Source organism: Numida meleagris, chromosome 1 (genome assembly GCF_002078875.1).
Source record: "Numida meleagris isolate 19003 breed g44 Domestic line chromosome 1, NumMel1.0, whole genome shotgun sequence".
NCBI classification, from domain to species: Eukaryota; Metazoa; Chordata; class Aves; order Galliformes; family Numididae; genus Numida; species Numida meleagris.
In genome coordinates this window covers 83,450,792-83,474,716 of record NC_034409.1, presented here as the reverse complement: position 1 = coordinate 83,474,716, position 23,925 = coordinate 83,450,792, and the positions used below count along the sequence as shown (strand labels likewise).

Sequence of the window (23,925 nt, the reverse complement as noted above, 5' to 3'; positions counted from 1 at the left end):
GACTGATGGTAATCATGTGTTCTCCCTCCTGTAATTTGTAGAATAAAGTTTGTCCACCGTTCCTTTCTTACTCCCTTGGATGATAGACACCAGCCTGGAAATACTGGGTAGCACTGAATATTTTTGAAGTCAAAGAAACACTTTGTTCACTCAAGAGCACGCAGTATAAATGCATGTTGTGCAACTCATGAGTTAGCATTGCAGGCTCTTAGGCCCTCCAAAAGCATTAAGCAAATAAAAGCAAAATCAGGCATACAAGCTTTGTGTTTGTAACTCCACATCTCAAGGAAAAGTACACAAAGACATAAGAGCAAGGGCAGAAAAGTAAGCTCTTTCCAGCAGACACCAGCGGACACATTCATGACAGAAGGAGGCTAAGTTATCATCCTTCATTCATCTTTCACAATAAAAAAAAGCATAATGTGCAACACTGCTTAGCACCCACAGCACAACCATCTCAGCTACTGGCAGTTTTATCAGCTGAGTACCTTAAATCAGGTTGCTTAGAGCTGGTAGACCTGCTCTTCAGCAGTCCTCCTTGCTCCCAGCAGATGTGATACTCAACCAACTGGCAAAAAAAACAGATACTTGCATAAGTGAATAAATAAATAAAATATTTCTCACTGCATGAACAGCCCTCAGAGGCTGTAACTGCTTATGTCCTGTGTCCCTTCCATGCAAATAAATTGAAATCACACAACAGGGCTCTTAAGAGACTGACAAAACCCTCAGACTGCTCTCGCTCTCTGAAGTGAACTCAGTGTAGAAAGTCCATCCTCCCAAGAGATACTGGCAGAATGAAGCTATTTCAGGACTTCCATGCAAAGAAAGAAAAAGATCGTACATTGTTTCGTAAGTAAAAACAAGGGACAGCAGACAGGAGTGGAGATTTTTACAGCTTTCTGGATTAGTGTCACAAAGTATTCAAGAAGGTGAAAACTGAAAGGAGAAGAGCCTCTGACAGATGGAAGCAAAATGAAACTGTCTCAGATTGCTCACTGCAACGTGCAAGAAAAGAGATGAGGTATTCTAAAGTAACAGCAAAGTGGAAAGAGTTGCTGTGCACACCATCAGTATGCTGCAAACCAAGATAAAATATGGGCTACGTCAATTCTACCATCTTCTGGACTTTTCAGATTATACCATATGTTGGAAATGCACATCTGCTCTTTACACAAAATGGATAGTACCTACTCAAAAAGCAAATTTGAGGGATCCACGTGGTAGAAACTGATTAACATGGAGCTCAGCATATGAATTTGTTAGTTCATTGCCGCATGCCTGGCTCGCACTGTCATACTGGTTCAACATTCTTTAGCTCCATTGCTGTGAGTCTGGAAATTGAACATTCATTTAGTGCTAACAGTAACGGCGTTTCCAGCCAGAAACTCCTGAAACAAATGAATAATTTGCACTGAAATATTGGGCTTTTAGAAAAAGCACTTCTTCCATTTTACTGGGTTACTCATATCTCAGTCTCATTTGTATTTAAAAGGAAAGAAATCGGGATCATGCAACAATCTTTCAAACAAAACTCTGCTACCTTTCCACAGTGAAAGATAAAGGCATGAATCAGTAATGGGCTTCTGATTAATTTTTGACAAACTGATATTCTCACGACAGATTAACAGGGCATACATTTAACAATTTACAGCAGTGAAAGACAAGACAAATACACAGAAATAAACACTTTGGGTAGAATTTCTTGCCTAGGAATCATCCATACAAAGTCCTTTTCGAGTATTCTATTTATGACAAGTTAATGTCTACTTCCTTACAGTAGGATTGATGAAGAGATGGATATTTCAGCAGATCATCATTGTACTCTATTTTTCCCTGACTAAAATACAGGTAGTTTTAACCCTGAAAAGAAGAACTGCACCAATCCCCTAAGAATCGTAACAAAGCTTATTGTTACTAGTGTTAAATAGCAGCCACAGTAGAAGCAACAACACACTTTTTTTTTTTTTTTCTTCTCTCCAACTTTTCCTGATATAATTCCATGACCACAGAGTGTTAGGAAACTACTTCACAGAGCTACATAGGTCACTCCAAAAGTAATGCCTCCTATTTATTTCCATGGAAACCACAACAGATACAAAGAGCACAATAACACTATTTATTAGAGCAAATTCTTAGCTGCAGAACAATATTTTTCAACATAGTCACCACCACAAGCTATGCATTTTCACCAGCGATGAACAAGAGTCCACATGCCACGCTTGTCAAAACCTGCACCAGTGGAGATGACCCACAGTCGCAGTCACCACTGCTGAAATGCACCCCCCCACTGCCTCACTATTCTCACATCCACTGTTTGTTCTCCATAAACATCCAGCAAGCATCAATGAATGTGAATGGGTGATATTTTCTCCGCATGGAGGAATTCAGAGATACACTTTTGCTTCATCCACACTTCCATGTCAGACGCCATCCTGTGAGACTGCTCCTCTGCTGCCATCTGTCACACGGCAACAACATGTAAGGGAATATTGGCAGGAATGTTCAACCTCTATTGCCATACCACCAACATCCACCTCTGCCGTCATGGGCCTATATAATAAAATGATGAAAACAAGTTATCCTCTTCCATTCAAACAAACAAACAAACAACATAAGCATAAGAACATTTATACAGAAACATCATTACTTCTCTAAAATTTCCACTAAATATTGATTTGTTAAAACTCAAGGTTAAATAATGTTAGCTACAATTATGAAATCTCTTTATTTCAGCTCCAATAAGTATGGACAGGAAATATGGAAATGCTTCTTGTTTTGTAACTTTCTGTAGCTGTTACTAACATACATCTTGATCAACAGCAGCACTCTTTGCAGTCCTGAATGTTGTACACAACATTTAATTCCAGGAAGCTCTCTGGATAGCACTAACAGGCAAAACTGTCTTTCTGAGCTTTAACCACCTACTGATAAGAGAGCTAGGTTGAAAATAATCTCTCATAAAGGAAAACTACCTTGAAGTCTGCAGATGAAAATTCAGATAAGAAAATGTGGGGAAAAAAAAGCGTAAAAAATACCACTTAAGACGACAACCATGGAAAAAAAAAAAACCACGTGGTAGTCTGATTCACATTTTGTAGAATATAATGCAGGCAGCCTACAAGGTTCAGCACAAAAAAATATTGGCTTGACATTTAAAGAGCCAATGAAACAGATTTTTCTGTGTAAAAAGTTTTCTTGGAAATCAGATAGCTAGAAGCAGAACAGGGCAGAGGGGGAGAAAAGGAGCAGGAGGAGTTGCCAAACCTTTAAATGGCTACAGGCACAGTACTACCACATTAATCCAGTTTTACACAGACCTAAATCCATTGCTGTATCATAATAAACCTGAAGTAATACTAAATAAGACTCAGACTTAAAAATAACGTGACTTTCTACATCTTTCTTCCTAGCACATTAAGATGTCAAGATAAAGTGCAAAAACTGGTACAAGTGGAAACTTTTTTTTTTTAATATACAGGCATATTTTAAAAAATATTTTATGCAATTATATCAATATTTTGCATTGAAACCATGCACGTGTCTGAATACCAAGTCCTGTAAGACACATCCATGCCAATGTCATTGAAGTGTCATGTTTTAAAACTTGACATTTCTTATCCAAACAGCAGTGATAGAACACATGTACCTGCATAGATTCACTGATGTTACCAATGGCCAAAAGTGTTTTACATAACTCTAATACATGATTATTTTCTTTTAGAGTTGCAGATTATCCTAAGGGAGAACAAGAGCCAGTCCAATTACTTCTTGCGAGTAAATGGTCTGGTGATTTCAAATCTATTTCCTCTTTCTGACTCATTCACAAACCAAACTCATTCTTTGCTGATATGTATAAGTTGTTTGCAAATTATTCACTGAATAATTTATATGAAGGAAATTCACCCCAAGGGTTTGTCTGCAAGCTTGTTTTCTTCTACTGATCCTTACCTATTATCCACTATGTTTATGTGCAGGCTCCCAAGTCACACAACGTTATTTCAGCTCCCTATGTGTATGAGTGAAAGTAAGCTGCTGTTTCAATACAAGAGGAAAAACAAATTATGAATCAGGAAAGTCCAATTTTTTTTTTTTTTTTCTAGTGAGATGTGATCTTTGCCCAGCTGTTTATAAGCTGACAATATCCACCCAGAAGGAACATCAAGGAGTGTGACCAAACTAACTAACCACAGCCACAGGGCTGGCAGTGAGCTTCATCAGAAGGCAAATCCTATTTCAGATGCGCACAGTGGGAATAACACTAAATTATAACACTGTTGCGAGAAGCCTCCTCCTTTCAAACCTTGCTGAAGCACCAAGGAATGGTCTGGACATTGTGAGACTCTCAAAATTTTCTCTCATTCTTGAAGCCCAGACGCACCTTCCCGACAGCCCACCTCCCTATTGCAGACAGCCAGGCCACAGCACTTGGCATACGCTCATCAGGCAATTATTTGGCTTCACTGCAACCCCATGGTTCTTTGGTGCCATGTCACCACTGCTGTGCTGGGCAGACAGTGACTCAGAAGAGTTCCTCCCAGACAAGCACAACACATTCTCCAAAAGCACGCAGCTGATTTTGAAAGGCAATGCATTCACAGAACTTAATTATTCATAAAGCTCACTAGTTTAAAACTTCCATCCAAGCCAAGAGATGGAACAGAGTAGGAGAATCAAGTAGAAGCCTCAGGAGAGACAAACTGGAGCACAGTGACACAAAGAATGTACTCTGTTCAAAACTAGGATTTGACTGCAATTCAGGTAATTGCTCAAGAAGACACTGCACTGATCAATTTACCAGCCATGCTGAATGCACGAACTTGCCTTGTGAACACTGGAGCCCTTGAGTCTGCAAAGCAGCATGCACTTGGCTGTTTAGAAGTAACAGCAGCAACTCTCACATTCTCCAGCATTAAGAGCAAGACATACAGCACTGGGCAGGATTATGCCCACAGGTAACAAACACCTGCCATTTCCCTCTTAACAGATCTCACAGCCTTCCTTAGCTTTTGACCCAAACCCAGACTGCACCACAAGAGATAATTCCTTTAGAATATTTTTATGAAAATAAGTATGTTATGACTTAAATGCTACACACAGGCACCAGTGAAAAAGCCACATATTTGCTGGAAGCTGTTTTCTCCTTTCCTTTGTGTATGCACATAATAGAAATTTTTACCCTGGAATTATGTAATGATAGCAATATTGACTCCCTTTTCAGTCTACAGAAGATTAACAGTCCCTTGAGGGTTATATTGACCCTGGCTTCACTCTCAACAATATTTACCTCTCAGGTCAATGAATCTTGATGCTGAATGCAACAGAAGTCAATACCTGCTTATTACTGTTCAAATAAGAATTACTGAGAAGGTTTATGAACACAAGGCTGGTGCCTGCCAACACTACAGCAGTTAAGGCATCTGTCAGTGATTCCATTATGTCTCTCTTTTTTTCCAGGCCTTCATAACTCACTAGTAAAACTTGTTCCAAGTAACAATGACAAAAAAAACCCACTATCTGAACACTCAACAATCAAGTCTCAAGTCTGCTCTTAGAAAACATGTTCTGACAAGCATATTTTAAAATTTCAGACAGACATATGCCATTATTCAAAAGCGTACAAAATCAAGTGCATAACCCTGAACTTTATAGCAGATGAACAAAACTTGGACGAGAGGTTGTTTTGTTTCTAAATAATTAGTGCACATTTAGAAATTGATTCAAAATGTCCTTGCATTTGATTGTCAAGAGGTCATCTGCAGCACCTCTTGGAGGTAAGAAGCACATTCAGTCCTTTGTTCCCATTTCTTTCTTTTTAAATGACAGACTAAAAAATGAGCTCCAGGGCTCAGCTGTTTATAGGTTTCCAGCCAGAGATATCACATTCTTAAGACCCTTCCATCCCACTCATTCCATAGGTTTGTTCATCTCCAGTGCATTCCATAACACTTTCCTCTTTATCCACCATTTGCATTAGTGACTCTCAGTTCATTGACTGAGAAATAATCTGCCTCATAGCTGAGCTTTCACAAGCATTAAGATTTGTAAGGCATTGAAGCTTTGGGCAAAAAAACAAACAAAAAAAAAGCACCAGTATAAAAGAAAGAACTACAGCATCTTTCAATTGCCCACTTACTAACTACTCCAAATATTAGATAACATATAGGGGGTAGGCCTACACTTGACCTTATGGCCTCCTGATAAATTAGCAGACTGTGTGATGGAGATGAATTTTATACCAGGTCCAATACCATTCTAGAGGCTGTGATACTTCTCTAAGGACTGTTTTTTTGCATTTTTGTTTAATAACATGCCTACTCTTCAATCTTCTGCTAGAGACAGAAGAGGGTGTTTCTAACTGTTATAGTTAAGCATAAAAACTCTGAATAGATTTTCCTAGTCAGTTAACCATATTCTTGAGGGAAAACATAAGGTAGTATAATTATTAAAGAGCACTCTCAGTAATATTCACATCTTTATCACATCAATCCTTTGCCAAAAAAAAAAAAAAAAAGATTTATAGCAAAAGACACATTTCTTCTCTTCAGAACGAAGCCATCTGCCTCAAATATACCATCAGCCCCCACTAGATGAATTCAAACATACTTTAAAGCCCTGGAGTAACCATTAGAATGGAAATTGGACACTGCTTGTCATTTGCAAAGCCTTCTTAACTTGAGAGGCTTCCCATTTGTTCAATTAAACGTTTGTTGTGCAATACACTTTATGAAATCCATCCCCAAACAGTGAGGATTGAAATAATATTGCAGGCAGGTGGCACAACTTTTCCATTTAGAGAGTTACCCTCAGCAGTACATGAAGTGATGGACAGGACTGGGAAGCAGGAGTAAGAACACAGTACTATGAAGATCACCTATGAATATTAGCAATGAGCTCCGATCTTCTCTCCCCTGTTGTGCATAGCTGCTTGACTCACTTGGGTTTATCCAATTAGAACGTATTGATTTAATTTAGGAATTCAAGCATTGAAGCTATGTAAGGTTTACCCTAAGAGAATCCATCCATCTGCTTTAAAAGCTAAGGGAGCCTGAAAACTTGCCTCTCTCAATGCAACAAGAAGGCACATATCTGCATGGGCTTGATGAGGCGATGTGCATGCAGAAGACATAGACACCATTAGAAGAGCGAGCAAGTTCAAGCTGCCACTTATTTGCATGCCTTATGCAGAAAGGAAATCATTACACTGTGCTCCAGATGCTGCAAGCCTCAAGATGCACATCTAGGGCTTGTAATTAAGACTGGCAAACCTTCTCAAGGAGAAAGAGGGAGAAAAAAGCCAAAGCTATCCCAGCCAGTCTGCATCTATTTTGAGATTTCTGGGGTGCTGACCTGTTCTACCATATCATTATCAAGAAAGTCACCTTTTCAAAGAAAAGGGCATGCAAAAATACTTCCTTGCAGATTGACGATCTGAAAGAACCTAATGAGAGCATAATGTCTCTCTGTATAGCAATGAGACTAGGGCTGCAGATTCAGTAAACTGAATGAGCAAAGTAATCAAACACTTCTTTAAATAGAACTTCCAGACCTCATGAAAGAAGAATACAGAGAATAAATGGAAACATTTAACAAACAAAAAATGTGACGACAGGAAAGGTTCTCATCTAGGAAAGCACTGCTGCACAGGAAAACAAGGAATGAGGATTACACTGCCCATCACAAGCCAGCATGAAGCATTTTGAAGGTTTTACTCAGGCTTCTAAGAAGCTGTTTGGGCCTAGAAGGTAGATACCCAATGCCAATCAGCAACCAGACATTTACACTTGCTCTGCAAGACTGCAGTTACCTCTTACGTAGATTTAACATAACATCAACAGCGAAAAATACGTAAGTTAAATTCAAACACAGTTAAAGAACTACAGAGGTCACAGGACACTTCTCTCCTTTTAATCCTACAGTGTTTCCACTGGGACCTTTACAGCAAGAGTTCTGCTGGAATTCAAAATTTCTAGTTGGAAAGTGTTTTGCACAAACTGTCAGTGAGGTGAAGAAAGTTCTCTGTAGATGCCACGTGACATGGCAAGGAGAGAGAATGCTGAGAAGCCAAGAACTATACCCCAGTTCACCAGAATATCCATAAGTATCTGCCATCTTTAAACAGATTAGGCTGGAGACTCCATTAAGCCCATTGCCTACACACATATATATATACAGTCAGTGCCCAAATAAGTGAGGTGAAAAGGGACTTGAAGAAATCCTTTGCTAGGCAGTGCCATTCATTTCACGACAGTGAAGGTGCACCAGGTCATACTTTCAGTATTGTATGACTTAAAACATTTTCCATCCTTGCTGTTTCAATATAAATGCATCCCTCCCCTGCCAGTAATTCTATAAAAGACATGCCCCAAAGGACAAGTCTCTAATAATGTTCTAAACTTGCTTTCCAAGCACTTACAACAATTGCAGTAGCAATTCTAAAATAATAAAAGAAGTAAATTCATAGGACTCAACCTCTTCTTTATTTGCAGGGAACGTTGGCTGTGCTGGAATTACTGCAATCTATATTAATAGAAAGACATCTTTAGATTCTAACATGCATTTTCTCATAAATCATAAGCACGCATTGCTGTAAACAGCAAAATGCACAGAAACTCCAGAAACTATCAAAAGTGTCCCACTTTACTGGTTTTATACCCTGGCTTCATTTCAGCTATAATTTAAAGGCCAATTCCACAGAAGATGTCCAATACATCTAAATACAGAAAGCAGCTTATCAATTATTTTTCACCAAAGACAAATATAAAAAACATCAAAAGGGTGTAAATGAAAACCTAAGCAGAATGAATCCAGCTTCTGCAGAATACTTCTACAAAGCATCAGCAGGAGGCAGGGTTATAAGCCTGCAGAGACAGAGGAAATCAGTGTGGCTTTAAGCACCCCTTCCACGACAGCAGTTCTTCCATTCTTCCCTGCCAACCCTGCAGTCTTCTCTCTCTTTTTGGGTAGGACGTGGAAACCTGTTACACCCAAACACAGCACCATGGTAATGGCATCTACCCACTTTAAAACTCTTCCAGTTCTCTGTCCACACAAAACAACCCTCACAAGGGCCTCCCAACTTCAAGTCCCTCAGTACATGCCCAATACTTGCCAGCCTCTGCTTGCGACTTTTATGTAAGGAGGGGAATTCAGCTCACAGCTACATAATTACCACTTAGAACTCAGTTCAACCCTCCTGGAAAGCCCCCCCCCCCCAAAAAATAAATAAATAAATAAATAAAAATGCACAGATCAGGGCAGAAACTGCTACAGCAAATACTACCCTGATGAGTGGAGACTGAAGGAGATTTAGGGAAAATCCCACACCACAAGGCCTTGAGGTAGTACATGGGAACCAGACTGCTAGGGAGCGTGCAGTGGAACCTGAATTTCTATTTGCCTCCTCAATATCTAGTCTAGGAGACTCTTCACTTTCGCACCATGCAAAAAAAAAAAAATAATAACAACAATCAAGAAAATAGCAAGTACTTGGGGAAAAGCTCTGCAGGTTTTTCTCCATTATCTCCAATCAGCAGCAAGCTACCAGTGACAAAATGCGCTTCCACTTATTATTTTTTATTGTCATGAATTAAAGGAAAGATTCAGCTCTCAAAAAGAACTGGAATAAGCCTTCCACAATCGAAACTGTAGATATTAGAAATCAATTACAAATTTTAGTTTCTCATAGTTTCACTCCCCTGGGGAGGTTCATAAACCCTGCTGGAACGTAACTTACCCCCTCTGCCCCTTAAGCTATTCAAGAAGCCTCACTACATCATCTCAGAGAATGGCCAAATTCAAGCAGTATTGCTGAGCTCTTCAGTGGCACGAGGCAACACTTTTAGCTTTTAAAATAAACACCATCCTGCACCTCCAGGACAGCTGAAGAAAAGGGAAATTGCCAAGATAGCCCTGCATTTCACTGATCTTCTGATACCAAAAGAGTTAGCGGCAGATAAATGATGTAATTACGGGGAAAAAGAGTACTAGGTTGATTTAGACTCAAAAGTCACTTACAACTTCTGTATGTATTCTTACTCTACCCATAAAGGTAGAAGTCTATATTAATCCATAGGAACGACTAAGAAATTAAGGAAATGCTCATTTCTACTAAGAGAACTCACAACTAAGCCACTTGTCATCAGACTTTCTATTTCACCTTTGGGGGAAAATCTTGATATCTGACTTAAAGTTTTCCCATTACTGCCTCTATTATAAGGCTACTTTGTTAGTTCACCTTGCTATTGATTCAGCAGTTAAGAGCGGTACAACAGTAGGCACAGTTTGTGTGATATTTAGAAGTTATTTTACCTAGACCTTAAGATGCAGTTTCTTCCAAGTTCTGATATTTGGCCCCAAAAACTCTTTGCTTTAACTGGAAGGAGCTCATCACCTCCAAGACAGTCCTTACACCAAACCTCAGTGTGCTTGACTGTATTACAGAAAAGACAAAAGTCATGGGCTGCTACAGTCTACCAGCAGCTGAAATGATGTCTAAACCCCGGACTTCTCAAGAATGATTATCTCATTCCTTGAACAATGAAGCTACATGAATTCTGCATGTTTCCTCGAGCATTTTACATTTTATCCAAGAATAACAGTGCTACTTCAAACTACATTGAATCCTTTTCATCACTCATACAAAATGGCTGCCAGAAAATAAGATAGGTCATGAGCATAAGAGAGGAAACAGAAATATATATATATATAAATCACAGTCAATAATGAAATTCCAAATGAATTTAGAATATATACCTTTACCTTAAAAGAAAAAAGAAAAAAAGAAAGAAAAAGATATTCTTTTAAAATAAATTGAGCCCCCTGCACCTACTTCATGTGTCCATGGGAAATTCCTACCAAGCTATTAAGCACTGCCCCTCTGCTGCCCTCGTGAGGGGCTGTAGGCCACCTCAGCCTCCTCTGCTCTGGGCTGCACAAAACACAGGACCTCAGTCGCTCCTCATACACAGAATCATTAAAGTTGGAAAAGACCACTATGACTATCAGCCTGGATCACCCACCATATGCCCACTAAACCATGACCCCCCATGCCACATCTACACTTGAACACCTCAATGGACAGTGACTCCACCAACTCTCCCCGAAAACTGTTGTCCCAGCACTCAGCCACTTTTCAGAGAATATGCTTTCCTTATCATCCAACTTGAACCTGGCAAAACCTGTAAGACCTATCATAACTCTTTTGCTGTTCCTGTTACCTGGGAGAAGAGGTTGAATTCCCAACCTCACTAAGACCTCCTTTCATGTTCTATCCTCCCCCCTTCTCCAGACTGAACAATCCAATTTCCCTCAGCTGTTCCCCATAAGACTTGTGCTCCAAACCATCCTTCCCACGCCACCTCCTCCTGGTCCTTTTGACTAGTCTATTTCAGCTTTAAGCTAGGATTGCTGATGGTCTTCTTGGCCACCTGGGCACGCTGCTGCGTGAGCTCACGTTCAGATAGCTGTAAAACACACGCACCTTAAAAATCTTTGCCTTCCCCAGCCTCAAGTGTCAAAACTGATCTGGCCCGTACGGGGATCGAACCCGCGACCTTGGCGTTATTAGCACCACGCTCTAACCAACTGAGCTAACCGGCCGCCCCTTATCGCCTGTCTTTCCAACCCGCAGCCCCAGGGTCACGCCCGGGGACAGCTGGCAATTAGTGCTATTTCCTGCCACCATCCCAATTCTTCTCTCAGCGTGGCACAGGCTAGCCAAAAGGTCGGATACCCATGCTCTAGCTAGACCTTTCACCATCCTCATAGCCCTCCTTTGGACAGTCTCTCATAGCTTTATGTCCTTCTTACATTGTGGCACCTAAACATGCAAACAGAGCTCAAGGTGAGGCCACACAGTGCAGAGCACAGCAGGACAATCCCTCCTCCCACCCAGTGGCAGTGCTGGGCCTGGTGCACCCCAAGGTATGGTTGGCCCTTTGGGCTGCCAGGGCACGCTGCTGACTCACATTCAACTTGCCATAACATCAGATCCTTTCCACAGGGCTGCTCTCCAGCTTCCCATCCCTCAGTTTGTAGGTATAACAAGGGTTCCCCAGTCCCAGGTGTAGAATCTAGCACTTGCTCATTATTGGTGATTGTCCAGCCCTCTAACTTGTCACACTCTCTCTGCAAGGACTCTCTGCCCTTGAGACACTCAACAGCTCCTCCCATTCTAGCGTCACCTGCAAACTTACATGGTATACATTTAACATCTTCATAAATGACATGGATACAGTACTCAAAAAGAACTGCCTCTAAAACACACCCCAGAGAACCCCACTAATGACTGGCCACCAGCCGGATGTAATCCCATTTGCTATAATCTTTTGAGCCTGACCAATCAGCCAATTGTTCACCTACTGCAGTATGTTTTTGTCTAGCTGTACACTGGACATTTCATCCAGAAATATACTGTGAGAAATAGTACTGAAAGCCTTGCTGAAATTCAAAAAGATTACATCTACCGGCTTCCCTTGGTCAATTAGTTGGGGTAATCTTATCATAAAAAGCACTGAAGATTGTTAAACAGGACTTTCCCCTCTTCAATTCATTTCAGCTGTGACCAATGGCAGCGCTGTCCTTCAGGTATTTTTCAGTAACTTGTAGAATTATCTTTTGCCATAATTTTGCCAGGCAATGAAGTGAGACTGACAGGCCTGCAATTACCAGGGCCTTCTTTTTTGCCTGTCATGAAAATTGAGGAAATATTTGCCAGATTCCAGTCAGATGGGACCTCTTCAGATTCCCAAGATGACTGAAAAACAATTGAGAGGTCTGGTGATTGTATCAGCCATTTCTTGGGAGTACCTTGGTATGAATCTCATTGGGCCCATAGATGTATATGCATCCAGCTGGAGCAATAAATCCTGCATAAGTTAGGGGTTAGCTGGGAGTTGATCATTACTGCAGTCAGGATCCTCCATCTCAGGGCTTCAGAGGTCCCAGAACCCATCATTGGTGTTGGAGACAGGCAGACACAAAGAAGGCATTAAACATCTCTGTTTTGCCTGCATCTCTATTTGTGAGGTGACCATCTTCACCAAGTAACAGAATAATATTATGTCCAGTCGTCCTTTTGCTGTTAACACATTTTTAAAAAGCCCTTTTTGTTGTCCCCACCGTACTGGCCAGCTTCCACTCTAACTGAGCTCAAATTTTCTCCTAACAATGCAAACAGCACCTTTGTAGTTCTCCTATGCCACCCAACCTCATTTCCAGCAGTCATACAATTTCTTTTTCCACCTAAATTCTAGAAGGAGATCCCTGCTCAGCCAAGCTGGCCTTCTGCCCAGCCTGCATGACTTTCGACATTTTGGAATTGCCCTTGCCCATGTTCTCAATTGGTAATACTAAACAAGTAACACCCATGCCTTCAGAAGCAGTTTCCCAAAGGATCTTCCCAATGGACCCCTGAGCAGTTCGAACTCTGGTCTTCTCATAACCAGGGCTGAAGGTTCGCTGTCAGTTTTCCTCCCATCACCAATGACTTTAAACTCAACTACTTCATGGTCACTATGGCCAAGATGGCCACCAGTTGCCACTTCATCTACAAGTCTCCATTTACAAGAAGCAAATCTATGAAGCACCTTGCCTAGCCATCCTCCTTAGTACCTGTATCAGAAAGTTATCAACAAGGTGTTTCAGGAATCTCCTGGACGTGTTTATTTCAGCTGTGTAGTATTCCCAGTTAACATCTGGCAAGTTGAAGTCACCCATAAGCATAAGGGTGGCGGATCTAGAGGTATCTCTTAGTTCTTTAAAGAATAATTCATTGGTGTTGCCATCCTGGCTGCCACAACATTTGCTTTATTTGCTTGTCCCTTAATCCTTACCCAGAGGCTCCCAACAGCATCATCACCAACTGCGACCTCCATACTGCCCAGCCCCTCCCTGCCTCGTCTGTCCTCCTGTCCTGGTTTTATCAGTATTCCATATCAACATCATGCACTGCTGTCATCCATCACATGGCAAACAAATGCAAGGAAATATTGGTGGGAAGGTTCAACCTCTGCTGCCATACAACCACTATCTGCCTCTGATGTTGTCGGCCAATATAATAAATCAGGAGGCGTTACTTTCAGAGCAGCCCTTGTAAAATATACAGTATTGTTACTACATAAGTAACAAAGCATTTTCATTTTTAATATTTTTTAAACATTCAAAAAGAGAAGAAAAAAAACGAATTAATGGGATTTTTGACCTTGTTTTTGTGAAACAAACAAATCAGGTTGGTTAAATGGCAGAGGCTGCAATTCTTAGCGAGCTCTCAAGGTGTTAATCAGAGATTTTTGATGAAATTTTACTCTTCCTGTACTTCATCCTTGGAAATTGTCCACAAATGTGTGTACTGCCAAAAAGCAATGATGTGAATAAGGTGTGACTGTGAAGTGAAGGATATTTTTCTCTGGTAACATAGGGATTGTGAAATTCTAGTAAAGAGATACGATCAGATTTTTGAGTTGAATATCTGATAGCAACTCTATACGTTCCATTTGAACATTTGCAGATCATGTATTTATATCAACTGAAAATGGTGTCAAAAACATAAATTGATGACTTTTTTTTTTTTTTGCAATCTTGAAACCTATTCTTGAATTCCTTTATCAAAACTCTTTATATGAGAGACCAACTAGAATGTATTGAGCTCCACCTGACGGTGAATGATGAACAAGGGGAGAGCTTGTGGATAAGAATTAAGGAGCAGGCTAGGGTAGGTGATATTGTTGTGGGTGTGTACTACAGGCTACCCGATCAGGAGGAGGAAGTTGATGAGACCTTCTGCAAACAGCTGGAAGTAGCCTCGTGATCCCCTACACTGGTTCTTATGGGGGACTTCAATCATCCTGCTATTGTTGGATAAGCAATATGGCCAGGCTCACACAGTCCAGGTGATTCCCGCAATTCATAGAAGATAACATTTTGATGGAAGCGGTGGAGGAGCCAACAAGAAGGGGTGTGCTACTTGACCTTGTTCTTACTAACAGGGAAGGGCTGATTAGGGATGTGAGTGTTGGGGGCAGTTTGGGATGCAGCGATCACGAGATGGTGGAGTTCAAGATCCCATGTGGAAGAAACAATGCAGTAAGTAGGATGCTAGCCTGGACTTCAGGAGAGCCAACTGTGACCGCTTCAAAGACCTACTTGGAGGTATCCCATGGGCTAGAGTGTTAGAAGGTAAGGGAGCCCATGTGGGCTTGTTGACACTTAAACACTACTTCTTCCAAGCTCAAGATCAGTACATCACTAAGAGTAAGAAATTGGGGAAAGGAGGCAGGAGGCCTGTGTGGATGAGCAAGGAACTCGTGGATAAATTAAAAGGAAAGAAGGTCCATGAAATGTGGACTGGAAAGAATATAGAAATGTTGTCAGGGCCTGTAAGGATGAAACCAGGAAGGCTAAGGCCCTCTTGGAATTAAACCTTGCAAAGGAGGTAAAGGTTAACAAGAAAGTTTTTTTTAAAGTATGTTAACAGTAAAAGGAAGACTAAGGAAACTGTGGGTCCCCTACTAAATGAGGTGGGTACCCTGGCAACAGGGGATGCTGAGTAGGCTGAGATTCTGAATGCCTTCTTTGCTTCAGTCTTCAGTGCTAAGACTAGCCATCAGGAATGCCAGACCCTGGAGGTAAGAGAGTCAGGGTAAAGGAAGACTTTCTGTTGGTCAAGGAGGATCTGATCAGAGAATGTCTAGCCATAATCAACACACACACATCCACAGGCCCCAGTAAGATGCACCCATGTATGCTGAGGGAGCTGGCAGAGGTGATTGCTGAACTGCTCTCTATCATCTTTGAAAGGTCTTGGCGAATAGGAGAGGTGCCTGAAAACTGAAGGATAGCCAATGTCACTTCAGACTCCAAAAAGGGCAAGGAGAATCTGTGAAACTACAGGCCAGTCAGCCTCACCTCCATCCCTGGAAAGGTGATGGAACAATTTGTTATGGATACCCTCTCCAAACAATTGGAAGAGAAGAAGGTTATCAGGAGTAGATAACATAAATTCACCAAGGAGAAATCATGCTTGACCAACCTGGTAGCCTTCTGTGATGTTATCATTGGCTGTGTAGATGAGAGGAGGGCAGTGGATGTTGTATACCTTGACTTCAGCAAGGTGTTTGCCACCATCTCCCACAACATCCTTGTTAAGAAACTTAGAAACTGTGGAATAAATGAGTGGATGGTGAGGCAGACTGAGAAGTGGCTGACTGGCAGAGCTCAGAGTGTTGTCATCAGTGGCACAGAGTCTGGCTGCAGGCCTGTAACTAGCAGTGTTCCCCAGGAGTCAGTGCTGGGCCCAGTCTTGTTCAATCAACATCTTCATCAGCGACCAGGATGAAGGGATAGAGTCCACCCTCAGGAAGTTTGCTGATGATACAAAGCTGGAAGGAGTGTCTGACACACCAGAAGGCTGTGCTGCCATTCAACAAGACCTGGACAGACTGGAGAGTTGGGCAGGGAGGAATCTGATGAGGTTCAACACAAGCAAGTGTAGAGTCTTGCACCTGGGGAGGAATAACGGCATGCATCGGTACAGGCTAGGGGATGACCTGCTGGAGAGGAGCTCTGAAGAGAAGGACCCGGGTGCTACGATGGACAACAACTTGGCCATGAGCCAGCAGTGTGCTCTTGTAGCCAAGAAGGCCAATGGGATCCTCGTGTGCACTAAAAAGAGTGTGGCCAGCAGGCTGAGGGAGGTGATCCTCCCCCTCTGTTCTGCCCTGATGAGGCCACATTTAGACTACTGTGTATGGCTGCACATTCTTTGCCATTCAGAACACTGTGTTTAGCCAGTGTATCAAAATGCACAGAATTATTTGCCATCACTTGAGTCAGCACTGCCCTCCCTGTGCCCTGGTTTCCATTGACACAACATTAATAGTGCACTGACGGTCTGGTTGTTGCTGAGAGATGGGTTCATACTCCAGGCTACCCCACAGGGAAGATCCACTGCCTTTATAGCACAGGGCAGGGGCAGGCTGCATTGCCAGCAATGCTGTGGTTTGGACATGAATGGCTTAGAGCCATCCACCATGACACAACATTCAAAAGGCTCTTCCCACTAGGCTGCACTTATGCCAATGAGTCAAGACTTCTAACTCCTCCTGTTCCTCATGCTGCATGCATTGGTGTAGAAACTTTTCAAATGTGCCTCACTGTATCCAGCACTTCAAAGAGCAGACTGAAAGATCTCACTAACACACAGTCCTTCAAATTTTGGTGTGCCATCCCATAATTTATCACGAGCAAGTCTGGTTTTATCCCATTCCCCCCTCCAAATCTAGTTTAAAGAGTTTAAAGTCAGCTCTGCTAACTCCTGCACAAAAATCCTTTTCCCACTCAGAGAAAGGTGCATCCAATCAGACATCAGCAGGCCTAGTGTTGTGTTGAGAAACTCACAATTCTGCTGGTATGACCACCCTTGGAGCCTCATATTGATCAGCTGGCTCTGCCTGTTCCTTTCAGTGTTGTTCCCAGCTAATGGAAGGGTAGACAAAAACACAACCTGTGCCCCTGATCCTTTAACCAATCACCCCAAGGCCCTGAAGTGCTTTTTGATTGCCTTCAGAGTTCTTCTTTGCTACCTCATTGCTGCTGACATGACCAATAATAACCATTAATGGATAATAATCAGTGGGCCATACCAGGTTAGTGAATTTTCTAGTAACATCCCTTACCCAGGCTCCAGGGAAGCAGCAGACTCCCCTGAATATTGGTTGGCTACAGTCAGCACATCGGACCCTCTGCTCCCTCAGAAGGGAGTCACTTATTACAAGGGAGGTGGTCGTCATATGGGGAACAGGCTGATTAGGCCTAGGTAACTCCTCCAATCTGGATGGACTTTGATCCACATCAATGTCCCTGTCTATCCAGTTCCAGAGCCTCACACCCATTGTATAAAGGCACTTGGGAGAGCGAGGCAGACACAGAGGGGACTCACCTGCTGCCCTGAGCAAAAACTTGCTCCCATACATCCCTCCCCGTCTCCTAGGTCCCCTCCTTCTGCCTGGTGGTGAGAGGGTAGGGGATCCTTTGTTTCTTGTGGCTTATGCTTCTGTCTCAAGGATGGTAGAACATAATTCTACCAATCAATCTTTTCTGACTCAAAAGGCCAAGTGTGTTGTGGGTTGAATCAAAAGAGGGTTGGTCAGCATGGCAAGGGAGGTGATTGTTCTCCTCTACTCTGCCCTCATGAGGCCCCATCTAGTGTACTCTGTCCAGGTCTGATGTCCCCAGCACAGGAAATATATACAGCTGTTGGAGTGGGTCTAGCAGGATCAGAGGGCTGGAGCACTTCCCCAGCTACTTTAGCCTTTCCTCATAGGAGAACGGAAGAGTAAATCTCATTGTGGCCTTCCAGTACTTAAAGGGAGCTTATAAGCAGGAGGGAGACTGACTTTACAGTCGGGTAGCAATAAGATAAGGGGGAATGGTTTTAAAATAAAAGAGGGGAGATTTAAATTAAATGTCAGGGGGAAATTTTTTACTTGGAGTGGTAAGGCACTGGAAATAGGCTGCCCAGAGAAGCTACGGATGCCTCATCCCTGCAGGTGTTCAAGGCCAGGCTGGGTGGGGTCATGGGCAATCTGATACAGTGCCTGATTTAGTGGCTGGCAACTCTGCCCACAGCAGGGGGGTGTTGAAACCAGATGATCTTTAAGCTCCCCTCCAACCCAACCTATTCCATAACTGGAGATCCTTGCGAGCAGGATACAACTGCCATTGGAAGTGGCAGAGTGACAGCACCCTTTCTGCACACCCTCCCACGCAAACTGCTGCACCACTCATTTACTGCCAAACCACGCTTTGTTTGCCCACTCTCTTTGTCATTAAACCTTTTAGTTACAAGTGAGAGAATTTATCAGTGTCACTGAGGTAAGGCTGTGCTTTAAATTGAGCAACTTGTTGCACTAAACTACTATAAACTATTCTGACCAGCAGTATTGAAAATTTTGTGCTGAACACAACTGTGAGAGCAAAATTGATGGTGCGTGACCCACAGTGGTTTGCCTCTGACCCCCATTCTTCACCTCTTCTTTCACTAATCCCAATTTTAATTATCTACAAATTTGTACTTACTCAAGGCTAACACTTAATTTATCTATGGAAATTCAAATCATCCTGTGTTAAAATAAAGTTTCTAAAGAGGACAGGTTTGTCAGCCTTAATGAGATCATTATTATTCATATTAAGTGTGGTTGAAAATGCATTAATACCAAAATACTTCCTTTCAAGAGAATCAGAAAGAGACAAAGCTCTACTTGCAGTTTGGGACCCGTTTGTCACACGAAAGAAAATGTTTTCCAGCTGTACAGAATTCCGCTCTAAAAGATATACGAGGTATCCCAACTGCATTTCCTGACAAAGAACAACCTAACAAACTAAAATAACAGAAGCTTTGAGGTTTGCTCCCAGCCCTTGAGAAGGGAACAGTTCTTAGAAGGGCTTACACATGAAAGATTTTAATGCCTCTTGTCTTCTTTTAGTATTGAATGGTAGAGATAACCATACCATATTTATAATTCTTATAGAATTTAGACTGAAGAGAGTGAGTAAACAGACCAGGTTTGCTCTTAGAATCATAAATAAAATCACTGAGGTTGGAAAAGACTTCTAAGATCTTCTAGTCCAACCATCGACCCACCACCACATGCCCACTAACCATGTCCCTCAGTGACACACCTACAGGTTAAACTCCACCAGGGACAGCAACTCCATCATCTCCCTGGGCAGCCTGTGCCAATACTTCACCACACTTTCTGAGAATTATTTCCGAATATCCAACTTGAACCTGTCCTGCTGCAACTTAAAGCCATTACCTCTTGTCCTGTTGCTGCTACATACGAGAAGAGGCACACCCCCACCTCACTAAAACCTCCTTTCAGGCAGCTGTAGAGAGCAATAAGGTCTCCCCTAAGCCTTCTCTTCCCCAGACTAAACAATCCCAGTACCCTCAGCAGCTCCTCGTAAGACTTGTGCTCCAAGCCCCTCACAGCTTCATTGCCCTTCTCTGAACACGCTCCAGGCCCTCAATGTCTTTCTTGTAGTGAGGGGCCCAAAACTGAACACAGTACTTGAGGTATACTCTTGTCAGTAACAGTCTACAAATTCACTGAAGGGATGCTCTAAATAATTGGAGAGGACAGAAAATGTCTAAAACCTGCAGGCATGACTAGGTACTTAGGTAACTAAAACAAAAGATAGGTATTAAGCTCCTCAAAAATCTGGACAGCTAATTAGGAAATGGGGCTACTATTCCTAAGGAACTTCAAGAGAAGGAAAAGAATGGTAATAGGCTGGAAGGGACATCCAGGAGATGCTTCCAAGATGGAGTAAGCAGTAAGAGCAAATCCCAGCGAGGAGCATGGCTGTGCTCCCCACTGCCTGCCATCTTCATCTCAGCCTCCACCCAAGGGCTTGGGGCGAGGAAGCGACAGCCGTCACCAGCCTGAGCGGGGGAACTGCTGCCGCTCCACACGCCTCTTTTTCGCTCCTCTAGACCTGTCTTCGTTGCCCGTAGCCAGCCCGGGCTTTGCCTAACCCTCTTCTCCGCGTGGGCTTTTAACGGCGAGCAAAAGCACCGCCGTTCCCTCCGCCCCCCACGGCCAGAGATGGCGGTTTCGCGTTCCTGGTCGGACAGCTCCCCCTTCCGGCCGCCCCCTCCCGCCTAAAACGTTACCTTCTGTCTCCGCCACTCAGCCCGCGTTGAGGCAGCGAAACGTTCCCCAGAAATCCGCTGTTGGGGTCCTCTCACCCTCCGATTTTATTCTCGAGAGGGTTACGAGGCAGGCGGTGTGGGACGCAGCAAGTTGCCGCCAGCGCCGAAAGAAATCAGGGCTCCCTCATGGCTGTCCTCACAGGTGGAGCAGCCAGCAGCGCTCAGCAGCTGTGGGGGAATGGCCCTGGCAGACAGGGATGGATTGTGATAGTGTCGAAGTGCACTAATGAAGTGGAAAAAAAATCCCAAAAGGTTTAAAGATGATGAGAGATGGAGTTAAAGCTCAAAATAAATACCAAGACAGCTCACAGAAACTCTCTCACTGTAGGATCATAGGTGTCTGGTGTCAGCCTAGGCAGGTATGTAGTCTATTCTTGAAGACCTCTGGTTGCAGAGTGCAATTGCACAGGGAGCACAGAATCCTTCTTCCCATCCTTTCCATCTTAATAACTGCCAGTCTCTCGTGCCACCTTGCCTACGTCTCTGCAACTGCAATTCAGGCCCATCAGGTCTTGGCTACCCACCACAGAGACAAAGCAGATTGTTTCACTCCTTTACAGTGGTCTCCTGCAGATTTAAAGACATGCCCTGAGTCTACAGGGAATGATGTTTTCTGAGAAAAACCACATCAGTTCACTCTGTCCTCTGTCACAGGTCATGTTTTCCAAGCTGCCAAAGCCCTCCTTGGTACTCACCTCAGAGCTCTCTAGGAGATAAACATCCACCCTGGAGTGCTCTGTGCAGGACTCTATGTATTCTGGCAGCACCAGGACAGACAAACTGCTTCACGTGTCTGATGGACTAGTCTGTTACTATACACTCTAGTAAGATATTTTCCCTTTTTCTTTATAGCATGCTGCTTGTGATGCATGATGACCAACATACTCTACTGCAGTATGGACTAGAGTTATACCCACTGAGTTAATCCTCCATCCCTCTTCTGTGTGATTTATAATTCTTGCTCAAGTGAAATACCTTGCACTTGTTCTGCTGAATTGTATTTTGTTTCTTTCCTTCCATCCTATTTCTCTGTCACACACACAGTTTTCCTGATTTCCCAAGCTTGTTTCAATTTTCATTTTATCTGCCGTTCTCTTGAGCCCAGGAAGTTTAAACATCCAGCAGTAGTAGATTTAGCAACTGTCTTCTCCATCTTTTTAGCTAGCACTGGCTCCAGAATGCACCCTCCAGAAATCCTTCCATTTCAGTGGCACATAAACGACAAATAGACTGAGTTCAGTTTCTGTCCATCCCTGCACCAGTTGTATTGCTGTGTCCATCTGAGACACATGCTTTACTGGCTCATAGTCAATTCTGTCCTGACTCAGAGATGGCCTAGATGAGCTCTTGAGGCCCTTTGTCATTTTGCATACCATACAGTTTTACAGTGATCTTGTACATAGATGCTGTTCAAGAGATGATACGCGATACCACTTGTACATTATACCTAAGCAGTTTTGTGACCACAAGGGCTCCGATATGAAAACTGTCTAAATTTCTCTGAAACACATTCAGTGAATATGTTTGAAGTCCAGCAATTGAATGAGAAGAAAGAAGGGAATATTGTTTCAGAAATGCTTCCAAAAAAATCGGTCAAAGTTTATTCACTTAAAACTCAGTGCTCCATTCAACTCATGGCAAGACATCTGCTTCCCGTTTCTTCTCAGCTGTTAGCTACCTTCAGCAAAGACTGAGCTCAGAGAAATAAAATTTTGACATTTTAGTGACTAAACAGTTTCAGTGTAATTCCACTTGCATAGCCTAAGATGACCTAGGACTTTGGACAATTACTAGATGCAAAAGAGTCAAACTTATTCTGCAGGAGGATCTTCATAAAGGGATCTCCTTCCAAGAGAGGTGTCCAACTACCAGCCTTATGTATAGCATGTATAGGAATGTGCAGTTCTAAGTGGGACTTGTCTTGTTGTTGTTAGCCTGTTTCCTCCAGCACAAAATTTTAAAATCCTTTGTCAGAACTAAGATTCTAATTTTATGACAAGAAGCAGTCACCACTAGGGATAGTTATTCGCTCAAACTCCTAAGTACAAAACATGACCAACTGTATGAGGCTGCAGGTAACATCTTGAAATATCCTTTAACCAACATGAACTCACCTGATACAATCCTCATTTCCAGTTTCTACTCAAGTTAATCCTAGCTGTTTAAAGCCCACACTTCTCACACCACAGCTGAAGTTTTGTATTTTGATCTGCTCTTTACTCCCACACCCCAGTACTGTAACAACCCTAAGTAACAAACCAACCTGCACCAGGAAATTCATAACAGAGATGCTGCTGAAATTCACCTCCACTTTACATTTTGTTAAATTGTTTTAACTTGATGGTGCTGCAAAATATTAGGAGCCAGGTGAAGGTTTTTGTTAAAAAAAAAAAACACCTCTCAGCTGGCCTTCTAGCACTCTAGAGTTCAACAGGAAGTTCGGTAGTTATAAAGCAAAGAACTCACAATAATAGCAAAGTCAATTTTGAGTTCATTTTCAAGACAGAAAGTACTACAGCCATGACTTAGAGTTATCTGGCTGCACACAGGTTCATAGATCTGTGTATTGCTGTTCAATATGCTCAATAAACCACATTATATAGAATACTGCCTTTGTTAATTTTTGATGGTGATTGCGAGAAACCAGTAGCACAAATGTGACTGCAGACATAAAACTAGTATAGTGGCATGAGTTCTGAAAAGAGTGTAAGTATACGATTTAATTGCACATCTTCCAGAGGTTATGTACTACCACCTACGTGTGTATTAAAAAGACATAATAAAAATGCTGCTGAAGAGGAGTTGTTTTGCATGGGCAATAGCCTTTTCTCATAGCAGTCTTACTTTGATTGATATCACAACAACAGATCCATTGCTGTGGGTGCTTTTACTAACAGTTAAATATACCAAATACAATCAGTGGTAATTATATACGGTAAATGGCCTCTTCAACCTGTTATAATGATTACATTCACCCACCATAATAAATAATCACTACAGACACCCAGAGCTTGATCCTGGCACATAAGCCAACCGTGCAAAGCAGGCTCATAACTGACTTCAGCAGCTGGCTGAAGATCTTCCCAGAATAAACTGAGTGCTCTACAAGTAATGGAAATTCGAAGTTGATGCCTGCCTCCCACCGTCTAACACATACGGGAAGGCAGTCACTGGGACACAGTACACTGAGAACCGTACATACAGCTCCT

At 42.5% G+C, this 23,925-nt stretch overlaps 1 non-coding gene across 1 annotated transcript; it reads right to left on the bottom strand.

The window, feature by feature from the left end:
* TRNAI-AAU lies at positions 11,528 to 11,601 on the bottom strand. The gene has a single exon. It is a non-coding gene; the product is annotated as a tRNA-Ile (tRNA).